We start from the raw sequence: 12,833 nt of genomic DNA, 5'->3' as shown, positions 1-12,833 counted from the left end.
AAAATTGCATAGCCCTCTTTTTCTCTGATTTTTATCTCTTTTTTAATCATCTCTGATCTTAATGATCCTTTGCCACAAATGAAGCTTGAAGTAAATATGAACATAAAATATCCAGTTCATGATCTTTGCAAATTGTCACATCGTAGCAAGAACATGTATTAACTATAATCAGTGAAGCATAAGTTTTACATGGATTGTAAAGTTTATATATTTCACAAGAGACACTGTTGTTACTCTTACCAGATTTACATCATGATTTTATACAAGTTCAAGTCCATGGATTTTACTGGAGTTTCTCCAAGTTTGTACCACTATAGATGAGAGTGAGAAAGACTAAGAAGAATAACCATTCTTTTTTTACAATTAAGCAAAATATTTTCTGTCAACAAGGTATTCCAAATAAGATTTTAATTTCTGAGAATTTGTCCACCAGAATTTCTCCACTTTATTTCCAGAATTTCTGGGAATTTCACAGTAATAAGCAACTTCCTTACACTGCTTCTGCACATAAATAGTTTTTGAGTAGTTTAAAATTTATCAAAAATGTTTCACTGTGTTCAGGTTTGGGCCTTTCACTACAAGATATTGAGCTGTTAGAGTATGTCCAAAGAAAGGCAACAAAGACGGTGAGGGGTCTAGAGCACAAGTCTTATACGGGAGATGCTGAGGGAATTGGGGTTGTTTAGACTGGAGAGAAGGAGACTGAAAGGATGTCTTAATGCTCTTTACAATTACCTTTAAGGAGGTTGTAGCGAGGCGGGTGTTGGTCACTTCTACCAGGTAAAAAGTGATAGGACAAGAAGAGCTACCCTCTAGTTTTGTCAAGGGAGGTTGTGATTGGGTATTAGGAAAAAATTTCTTCCACCAAAAGGTTGACAAGCATTGTAACAGGCTGCCCAAAGAAGTGATTGAATCAATATCCCTGGAGATATTTAATATCTCTGGAGATATTTAAAAGACGTGTAGATGTGGTGCTTGGGGACATGGTTTAGTGATAAACTTGGCAGTGAACTTAAAGGTTGGATTCAGTGATCTTAGAGGTCTTTTTTAATGTAAAAGATTCTATAATTATATGGTTCTATGAAAGAAGAGCATGTATTATTTTTAAAGATTCTATGTTATATCAATATAAAATAAAATTAAACTCTAGGTACTATATTATATTTCTACTTTTAAAAACATAATTTGGAAATATTTGTAACATGAGACATTTTGATTCAAGGTAGGCATGTAACAGTGTCTTGCACCATTTTTCTGTGTGATGTTTTAAATTTATTCTTAGTTGATTGTACATAACAGAGTGAAAAAAAGGAGGTGGAACACTTCAAAGAAGAAGTCCCAACAGCTGGGATTTACAGGTACTAGTTATTCCTTTCACAGTCTTTGGATATACTACATGTGAGTAAGTATGATATCTCTTTGATAGGTACGAGATTGAACAATGTAAAGGACATGACTTTAAATTCAAAGAAATGTGATAATCTTGATGTACCAATTCAATCTAAGTCTTGAATAAAGATAATTATTCATTAATAATAAGGGAGTAGTATGTTTGATGTATAGCATGAAATATAGCAATGCTTTCTATTCTATTGACTCTATAGATATGTTTTTACCTCCATTGATCCTTACTTGATCTTGCAAATAAAAATCAGATGTGGTTTTATGTTTGTTATGAAGTAGAACTAATATAGGTTGTGTAACCTATTGTTAGATAATATCTTTCATTAGACTTCTAAAGACATTTCTTTATAACTTTATAGTCATTATTTTGGTAAAGGAATTACATTGGCATGTGCAACCACTCTTAGCTAAACGCTTATACATGATAGTTCCAGATTCCCTCATAACTAGCTCTGTTGGCATCATTGCTGCCTTTCTCAATCAGGTTAATCCTCCTGCTTTATTCCCTGCAGGACAAATTTAGGTAGGCAGAATACAATTATGCTAATCTGAATTTGGCCCGGACAGCAGAGTTAACATTAGCTTTCCTGTTGGGATTTTGCCTCTGTAACAGTGCAGTAACGTTTCACTAGATAGTCTAGTAATATCTACATCTTCAGCATGGAGTATAGATGTGTACTGAAGCATAGTGCAAGTGTTTCAAAACGAAAAATAAGTAAATTAGAAACAGCCTTAATAGTCTCTGTGGAACAGATTCCCAGGAGAGCTTCATTAAAATTAGCCCATCTAAAAATATGTATTAAAAATGCAACCACTCAGCACAGTCAGATACATTATTAAACACAATCACATAAATGAATAATTTACAATTAATGACTAAATGATATAATTAAAAAGCTTTAATAGTTCAATTTGCTTTATCCATCTTTTCCTTCCTCAATCCTTTAAGGAGGATTGACTAATGATTTTTTCCTCCTGTAGAAATTTTCTGTCTGCTAGCAAGGGATTAAAAGCCTGATTATTTCCATACCTGATTTTCTTCAAGTTTTTTCTTTACTTCCAAGATAAATTGTTTAGCATCATGAACTACTATGTTCTTCATTTTTAGGTCCAAAGTGAGTTAGCTTTGGGATTTTGGATGTGTACACTGATGTTTTTGAAGTAATCTGTTTTTTTAATATGTTTCAAGCAGACAGCGATGTCTGCTCTTAAAATTATAGTACCTAAAAGAAAATAAAAGAAAAATACACGCAACCATTTATGGAACTGGTCCTTCTACATCTGGGTGTTTTTGCCTTGCATTTCACAATTTGTTGCTGTGAGGTTTCAATACATGAACTGCAACATCAAATAAGTTGTGTCTTCCATTTCCTCCTGGGTCTTGCTGTCTTGATCTTCTCTGTTGCATCTATTAACCCCTGGATAATATGTTTGAATGAACTATCTATTTCCTATGGAGCAGGTGCTATTTTGCTGATAGTTCACTGCTGACATTGATCGTAAGGGGAATATAGAAGTTCTCACACCCAGTTTGATACCATTCATCTATATATTTTATCACACTATTCCAGCAGGTCTTTTGCATTCTCTCACCCACATATACTTGTGATATTTCCTAGCACATCTAGCTCATACCTTTTTTATCGTAGTATAAAAATATCACTACCGTTGTTTCACAGATCACACATGATTTCATGCCTTGGCCCTGAAAAAATTATAGAAAACTCAGTCATTATTTCTTTTGGTCTCTGTAGTGTCATATATTATATATATATATAAAAAATACATTATGAAACAAAAATACAATTACACCAGCTTTATTGTGCTTTAAAATTTACTGCTCAAGTGATGCATAAAGGTCAAGCATGCACAGTTCAAGTCAAGCAGCCTTTAAACCAGACAATCTAAGCCCGTGTGTAACCATTTTTGACTTAACTCTGAACTGTACTGTAATCAGTATTTCAAATCATATAGGTTCTTCCTTCTTGTTGTCATTTAGCTGAATTCTTTGTGGCTTAGTTTTAGTATGATGATTGCCTTATCTGTGGCTGAATGGTCATTCTTCTACCCAATATCGCTTCATAGAAGAGCTTGGAAAAGATAAACTATGTGGCATCTACTAGCTTTTTCCATGTAGGATGTCCATTCTGAAGAAAAAGTGAAAGGAAGGCCCCTTAACACCCCTTTTGAATTCAGGTCCTTGCTCTGTCTGAACTTCAACTGTTAGCTGAGATCACCCATAAAAACTGACTGTGGCACAACCTTGTGTGTCGTTTGCAGCTTTAAAGGAACAGTATGAAGTATTAATTGACTAAAAGGAGCTAACAGGAGCAGCCTTTTTGACAGACCTTAAATAATATTCTCATTCTCATCTTATTTTTGCAGTGAAGGTGTTAATTTGTATGCTGTCTCCCAGCCAATGACCACACTTCATGAAACTTCATATTTTATAGAAATTTAGTATCTTTGAGACCTTAATCCACCTGTCAAATCTGATTGAAAATGCCCAGTGAGATCGAATGTTATTAAAGGAAACTGACAGATGTGGAGAGAAACAGATGGGCAAAGAGGCAGAGATATTAAATAAGCCTTATTCACTTAGGAAATTAAATTAAAAGTCCAGTTTGGGACTACCTAGTTATTTTGAACAGGTATGTAGTGCTATTTACGTTCCATAAAGTTTATTGCACTTTTGAACACTCTAACTACAGCTTATTACCTGTCATTAAATCTGGAAGAGAATATCTTCCTATTAAATAGCATGTTTAAACATCATATTACAGTGCAAAGCAATCATCTCTCCTTAAATATTTTAGCAGAGGTATTTTTCACTTACCAAGTTAGAGACACAGAGTGATCGCCTCAGCTTGCTTATATGAAAAAAATTACTTGACTCCATCAGTCTATATTCCATGGCTTATATTTAGAGAAAGTGGAATTAAAACTCACAGTGATATCCAAATCAAGCCCTGCATGCACTTACAAAAGTAACTTATTAAGGGGAGTGTGTATTTTCTAACTATTACAAAGGTCTGATTGACAGGGAATTAATCTAAAGGCTTTTTTTTTTGTTTGTTTCTGAATGGCTTTGGCTTACAGGTATCTTCATGTCATCATTTAACTTTGGGGTTTTTTATGTCTTCAGAGTGTCAAATAGTCTTCCAATTCAGAACAGTAACAGGAATTGTGGACACTGTCAAAATCTTGGATTGGAAGGAATAAAAAGCAATCAGTTTGTGTTTCTGAAACACATCTTTGCCTATGTTTTAAGACTTTCGTGTTGTCTTCTGTGTGTTATATAGTAGGAATTCCAAATAAAATGTAAAATTAGCCTCAATTCTCCCAGTGTCTCCTTTGGAAGTATATTTCAGGAAAGATCACCTAGATAAGACATAACTTGTACTACTTTGCAAGTGTAAACCATTTTCTTGCAATTATTCCCAAATACTTTAGCCCTTCTTTCCTGTGCCTTATTTCAACTTCGCTTCAACTGCATTGCGGTAACCTGTTTTAAAGGAATGTGTAGTGAAATTGCAAACCAGAACACTGAGAACACCATCTTATATGGTATCTTGGTTTTGGCTGGAATAGACTTAATCTTCCTCCCAGTACCTGGTATAGTGTTGTGATTTGGATTTAGAATAAGAGTAATGTTGACCATACAATTATATTTTTGTTGTTATTGAGCAGTGAAGGACTCTTCAGTTTCTGCTACTGACCTGCCAATGAAAAGGCAGGGGATGCACAAGAAGCTGGGAGGGGACACCTCACAGATGGCTGACCCAAAGTGGTCAAAAAGATGTTCCATACTATGTGATGTTACACTCAGGATATAAACTTAGGAGAAGCTGGCCAGGGGAGCCATAGCTCAGGAACTACTTGGGCATAGGTCAGTAGGGCATAGGTCAGTAGGGATGAGCAGGTGTGCTGTGCATCATTTGTTTTGCATATTCATACTCTTATTCTATGTCTTTTCTGTTCCATTAAACTATTTTAACCCATGACTTTCACAACTTCTATCTTTTTTTTTTTTTTCTGATTCCTTCCCCAATCTCACTGGGAGGATTGAGTGAACAGCTGTGTGTTTGTTATAGCTGCCTGTTGGTTTTAAGATTTTTCATGTCTCCCTTCTTGGGCGAAATAAAACAAAAGGTTAATTATTGTTTAGTAAAATCTATTTGCTGTTCCACCATGTATGTATTTGTATAAAAAATTTTGACTAGAAGTGTATAAACGAAGAATATGTATACATAGAAATAGTTTTAAAATCATAATACATGAAATAAGACATAGAAAACTGGCACTAGGTTGTGTAAGTGTAATTCAAAAGTTTAGGAACCATAAGAGTCTGCTTTTCAGACTTTTATTCCAATAACTTTGATTGAATGTTTTTCCCCCCTCTTCTTTAACTAAAAGAGAGATCTCGCTGGTATTTGAAAAGTTCAATAAAAGCTACTTTTATTGTGAGTGAAGAGACACTGCTGCCTCACATCATTAGAAAAAAATTCTAGGCTCCCAGAAAGCATAGCTTAATTGATAAAACATAAGTGTGATAGACAGCATTCATCAAGAGCTAGATTTCTGAATTTACTAGAGATTAATGAAAATAAGCTGGTCTGTTGTTTGTGTGGGTTTTTATTTAACCACTGCTTCTTTAAATATAAGTTCTTTTTATTTCCTTGCTGGTTTTTATGTGTTATTTGTGGCATTTTTGTATGCTATTTTGATCTTTTTTTTCTCGAGATAGATATTTTTAAATCCAGTAATGCACATAATTTAGCTTTTTGTTATGCATAATCTCTTTGTAGTTCTCTCTGGTCTTCTAATTAAGTGTCATTATAGATTTGATTTGGTTTTAACTTCTGTAATTATTTTCTCAAAAGCTGTTGCTCCTGTACATATCACAACAGTCCTTGGGTTTCTACTACATTCTTCTAACATTTTGATTCTTTAATGAAGTCACTTGCTGCAGTGCTGGAGACCAAACCATACCTTTCTAGAAAAAGATGTCAGTGAGGAGCTATACAGTTATGGAAATAAATTATCATAGAAATATCTGAAGGAGAAAATATCGGAAGGAGGTGATAGCCAAAATTCATGGAGGTCTATTTTATCCAGATGCACAATCCTGAAAGGTGCATATTTACTTTTTCCTTCTGAAATAAGGATGAAAGGACATTTCACCTATTCCCACTGTGTATTACTTTAGGACTTACTTGCTCTTGTAGTAAGTAGGCTTTTTCTAAGAATAAATATAAATATTTGTTGAAAATTGAATTGTTGACTTCAAATCTTTTTTTCTGCTTTGATCCCCTTGCAGGGGGACTCAGGGAGTAAGGGGAGGGGTGGGGGGATGTCAATATAATGAAGTCCTGAGGGGTGAATTGAAGTGAAACAGGACCAAATGGCTAATTTATACTAATTTATTAACTTTAAGGCATCTTGCAAATATTTGATTGGCCATTAGAGTAAAAGAACTATTGATTTGTGGTGAAGACAAAGATGTATACATGTATAAAATATACAAACGTGTCTCTCCAGAAATGGAAAATCAGAGAGAATGAGAGAGATATTTGGGAAAGGGGAAGACAGGCAAATTAAAAGGAAAAAATAGAGAATTGAAAGGGAAAAAGTATAGTTTCACCTTTCTGAGGCATCCTGCAATGAAAGATGATGTTGATATCCTTAGGAAAAGAGGGAGCATCCATTTCAGACAGGATTTGGTTCTGGCTGATCATGGCCATCTACACCTGCTGGATATCTCTCAGGTGGAAATTTTTGTTGCATAAGGTATAATACATCATCCTGGGGTGGACATGTGCAATTCACCTGAGGAGCATTGGAGTTTCACCCTTTCAGCACTAGGTTGCCAAAATTGCAGCTACCAATGCGTCTCCCCTCTTCGCTGGGTTTGAGCTAACACTTTAATAAGTGTGAAAACCAGTGACCTTATTTAGGTTCTTTTGAACTAGTTTGCCTGACAAACATAGCTCAAAACCAGTGTTCAAGACAAAATAAAAGAAACAATTCATCTGCAGTTTGCAATCCCTGATGAATCTTTATGAAAAAATTAAACCTGAAACACTAATATACCACCACAGTATTTTCCTTCCTAGACTGAACAAAATCAATCCTTACCTCTCACTGAAGGCTGTATTTACTCAGCATATTATCATTACTGTTATTCTGCTGTTCTCTCACTAATTTACACTATATTGTAAATGTAAGTACTCATCACATACTTCAGCTGAAGACTCATTAATCTTGAGAAGAATAATTGTTCTATCCAACAGATAATATGTACATTCCAGAATGAGATTTTACTGAAAAGTGACTTTATTGACCTGTTATGATGCGGTAGAAAGTTTGGGTTGGGTTTGGTTTTCAGTTGGTTTGGTTTTTTTTTTCTGTTTTTTTAGGGGAGGAGGGGGCTGGGGGATGGTGCTGTAGGAAGGGTGTCCTGCCATACTCCTGGATGGCCAGTTGTTCACCGCTATGTATTTTCACTCTTTTTTTTGCCTTCTTAAATATGTGGTTTTGTTCTCTTTATTTAATACTGGACATATCTGTATTCAAGCCATCATTTCAGAGTGAAAGAGAGTGACAGATTTAAGAGGTGAGGTTTTTAGCTAGTGGACAATTTCATTAATTGCATTATATTTTTAGTTTACTTATGATGATGCCTGCTGAAACAGTGTCAGAAAGCCTTTTAGAGCCAAGATACAATAATTACCTTTACTGTTTCTATTTTCCACTAGGCCAGGTGGTTTAAGCTGGTTTGACATGATGTTCTTAATACATCCATGATGGCTGTTTTTCCTAATCAGTTAACTATCTTCTAGCTTCTTGCAAACATTCTGTTTAAACATATCCCCTATGATTTTCTAAGAATCAGTCACAATGTTTTGTTCCTCATTCCCTACATTTCCTTTATCCTGTTATGAGAAACACATCCTGAGCTGTCTCACTTGCATAGTACATGGAATGTCTCCTATTTGCTGCCAAGTTTTTGAAGATAATTCTTAATGCTTTTGTGATTTATGTTATAGAATCATAGAATAGTTTATCTGATTAAGCAATCTGGGGCGAACATCATATGTTTATTGTATTTAACTTTTTAAACTAGTCCCTTCTGTTTACTGTGTACTCCTATGCTTTTGGTAAAATGGATGTTGGATGACGCTTTGAGAAACCTGAGCTAGTGAAAACATCATTGTATATGTTAGGGGGGGTGGAACTAGATGATCTTTAAGGTCCTTTTCAACCAAACATTCTGATTCTATAATTACATGATTCTATTATCTTACGGAAGAAGTGTGTTGTTATTTGGTAGAATATACTTTGACAGTGTTAAAGACCTGTCATTTTGCCAGGGGGAATGAGTTTTTAAAGAATATAGTACTCATTTTATTTGCAGAAACATAGAAAATCTGAAAAACTTTGCAATCAATTTTTTTGTCACGTGGTACTCAGTTTGAAATTAGTTCATATGATTGATTTGAATAAAAACTGTTTTCCAACATGTTACTCTATGCTTACTTCATGATATAGTCTGTTTGCATCACCCTACTCACTGTTTTTTTCCATCACTCTACTGCCTGTATTTCTGCACTGGAGTGAGTAAGATACATTCATAATCCATCCAAATAAGCACTGACCTGTTAGAAGCAGGAACTCCCCCATCATATTGAGAAGAGGTCAAGAGTGACTGCCTTAACACAAGGAATCAGAGAAAAGAACTAAGTCTGGGATTATTACTGTCAGTACTGGAAGCAGTAAGCTCATCAGTTAGATATTGTTGGCTTTGAAACTCAAATCTAGGTAGGTATCCCTGCATGTCAGCCTGCAGCTGAGGGATCTGGGACCACATTTGACCACCTAACTAAAATAAATCTGAAAAAAAAATATTTTCCCTAAGTGATAAAGAGATTAAACCTAAAAATACCTTAGAAACCATGAGAATCTTCTTTAAAATTAAATATTTTTGTATGTGTGAATCTCCTAATTTGCTGAAACAACAAGCCAAGTATGAGAAGATAATCTATTGCCCATATTTTTTCTAAACATTCAGTAGTTATTTTTATTCAGATGATTTTAATAGAAAAGGTAGCTATGTATTATAAATTTAATGAATGAACTCTACAGACAAATAAGAAACCGACAATAAAGTACACAAGAAAGCTACTTTTGCCTGTTTTTCTTTTTTTTTTTAGAAAATCAACAAATTTTAGCTAAAAAAATTAAATAGAAGGTAGTTTTACTACCTGGGTTTATTGGCAAGGTTTTGGTTGTGAGAGGACTGCAGCAATGCCCTCTGAGAGAAGAGACAAAGAGCTGCCTCCATGTCAGGCAGAGCCCATTTCAGGTGACTGCAAAACAGAACCATTACACGTCAAAGCTGAGCCCATCAGCTATAGTAGTGGTGCCTCTGTGATGACTGGAACGGGCTTCCCAGGGAGGTGGTTGAGTCACCCTCACTGGAGGTGTTTAAAGGATGGGTGGATGAGGTGCAGAGGGGCATAGTTTAGTGATTGATAGGAATGGTTGGACTCGATGATCCGGTGGGTCTTTTCCAACCTGGTGATTCTATGATTCTATGACATATTAAAGAAATGGTTAAAAGTACTGTGAAAGAAAATATGAGATAAATAACTCTGTAAAAACAAGGGCATTGTGAAGGATAGGGTTCAGATCTGGTGCAGAGATTCCCATGCAGTCCATGGAGAAAAGCATAATAACACAGGTAGTCCCCCTGTAGCTCATGGAAAACCAAACCAGAACAATTATCTATATGGCAGTCTGTGCAGGATCCTATTCTAGAGCAGGAGGACATGCTCTGAAGGAAGCTGCAGTCTCTGGAGAGCCTGTGCTGGAGCAGACTCCTGGGAGGACCTGCAACCTGTGAAGAAGAGCCCATTTAGTAGCAGATGATAGTGGCTAGTGAGATCCCTTGTCTTTATCCCGACCCATGAGGGGTTTTTAATCTCACTTTCTCCCCTTGCCCTGTGGAGCAGAGAGAGAAACAGTGACATGGTGGGTGCCTGACGGCTACCAAAGTAATCCTTAAAGGAAAGTCACTGAAATTCTGGACCACAGAGATGAATACTTAAAGGAGTTTTTTCAATTCACTAGAAAACAAGGAGTAATAAACAGCCCTCAAGGTACCTAACCAAAATATTACATCATTAGCAGAAATTTCTTGTGGTGCACAGAAAATTTTACAGTTTTACACAGTTCTAGTTGAAATCATAATAATACGCGATGACTAAGTTAGTTTGTGTAAAACTAGTGAATACCAATCATGACCAGAGAGTTATGTGCTGGGGTTTCACAAATTACAGTCATTATTTAGAACAGCCATTTGTCATGTCTTACTCCATTTAGAATAAAATATAGAAGACAAAGAATGACATTTATTTCAGCTATCAAGATGTATCACCTTCAGGATAGACCTCAAGTTTACTGACAAAGTGATTCTAAAGAGCTAACTTAGACCAGTTATCACTTTTAAAACTGGTAACATTATGTGAAATTAATCTCATTTGAGGCTTTTGTGGAAAGAGTGTAAGGGACTTCGCCTATGGGTTTCTTTCAGTGCTGCTCTGTTAAAAAAGATCTTGAAAAATTTGCACCATTTTCTGCCTCTCTGCTCTCTCTCATAAGGAAGACTTAAAAGGAAGTAAGATTTAAAATGATTTAAAATGATAGAAGAACATTTCACAGTCTAGTGGTTTAAGTATCAAGGAGGAACTGAAACAAAATGAAGGAAGATTAATTTTAAAGGTGAAAAGGAGAATTAATCATGCAATCTGACATACTATACCATAGATCCTCGCCTGTTTACACCCAATATTTTGTTTGACCAAATCTGATGGTCTGTAAAGACTTCTGATCATGAAGATTTTACCTCACTATTCAGGTAGGCTGTTTGTTCTAATGATTAGGATATTTGAAACTGTCTAGTGTGTGCAATGTGTGACTGCACAGATTATATAATCAGAAGATACATTTAATCTTCTGAAAAAATTGTTTATTTTATTTATATTGTCATTTTGGAACCATATGCAAGAAAAAGAAAAGAGGATAGATATAAAATTGTGGAACTGCAAAGAATCAGTGAGTAGGATTAATTTGCAATTGATAAGGCATTCTAAAGTTTGATCTGTTAGACTTAGTTATTTCCCAAATCTAATAAATTGAAACCTAAAACAAAGATATAAGGCACGTGAGATTAATTCCTTTCTGGACATACTTGCTTATCTACATTTGTTAAATAGGAATCTTAGTCAGAATTTCTAAACTTTACATGACAGAACTTAGAAAATAGTCCCAATCAATGTAATAATATAATTTACATTTAATAGCAATAACAGCATTAGTAGTTTCAATACTCCAGCACACTAAAAGTTATTATAGGGATATCATAGCTTCATTTTATGAAGCATTTCATTCATAATAAAATGTATGATAAATTATAAAGGGTTTAGCAATAATCTTTTCTCCCTTTTCTGGGAAAAGAAGGTACCACCTTTTAAATATTTTTAAATCAAAGACTTTCTCTTAATTACTATAATTGTTTTGTGCTAATACATTCTATTCATGAAGTGCTAAAGCAAGATTTTTATTTATATTTTTTTATTTTTATTTTAGCTGATGGCAGATTTCATGAACTTCTTATCTAGATACGATTCAATATATTTTAAAATCCTTAATTCCTAGTGGATTTTTATTGAGAATAAGGATTGTATACAGGAAGATAACTGAACTTTATCCCAAAGTGTCTAGAAGGAGAATATTTTTCAGTTCAACCCTGATTTTTTCCTAAGGAATTCAAAGTTCCATGTGAGAAACATGGGTAGAAAACTGGTTTTGAAAAAATTATTTACAGACCACTATGCAACCACTTTCTTTTAAACATCAGAATCACATTCCAGAAGGACACTTATACAAAGTTCCTGAGACCCAACACGTGTCTGCAAATTTGCAGTCACATAATATATAATAATTTTAAATGGAAACTCCACTATAGACTTGCATGTTATACAGCCTCATTGAGGCTTTCTATTGTATAATACTTTTGTGATCATTTTCATCAGAAAGGACTAAAACTTCAGGCTCTACCGATTATTTCAGTAGGGTCTGAAGTAACTGAAGTGAAAACAAACTTGCTCCAAAATCTTCAGTTTTAGCTCCAGAATAATGACTGAACTTGCAATACTCTAAATCAAATAATGGACGTAATCAATAAGCAAATAGAAAGGAGAGGACATCTCATGTTCAGTAAAATGATTGCCTACTAAACAATATTTGATCACCACACTTCACAAGAGAAGATATTCTCCATCATTACTTGAATTATATGCACCCATACATACTACTTACACAAAAAGCTACTTTATAGCAATTTTATTTTAACCTCATTTTCTTCC

The sequence above is a fragment of the Phaenicophaeus curvirostris genome, chromosome 2, assembly GCF_032191515.1.
Source record: "Phaenicophaeus curvirostris isolate KB17595 chromosome 2, BPBGC_Pcur_1.0, whole genome shotgun sequence".
NCBI classification, from domain to species: domain Eukaryota; kingdom Metazoa; phylum Chordata; class Aves; order Cuculiformes; family Cuculidae; genus Phaenicophaeus; species Phaenicophaeus curvirostris.
This window is presented reverse-complemented; position numbering follows the sequence as displayed.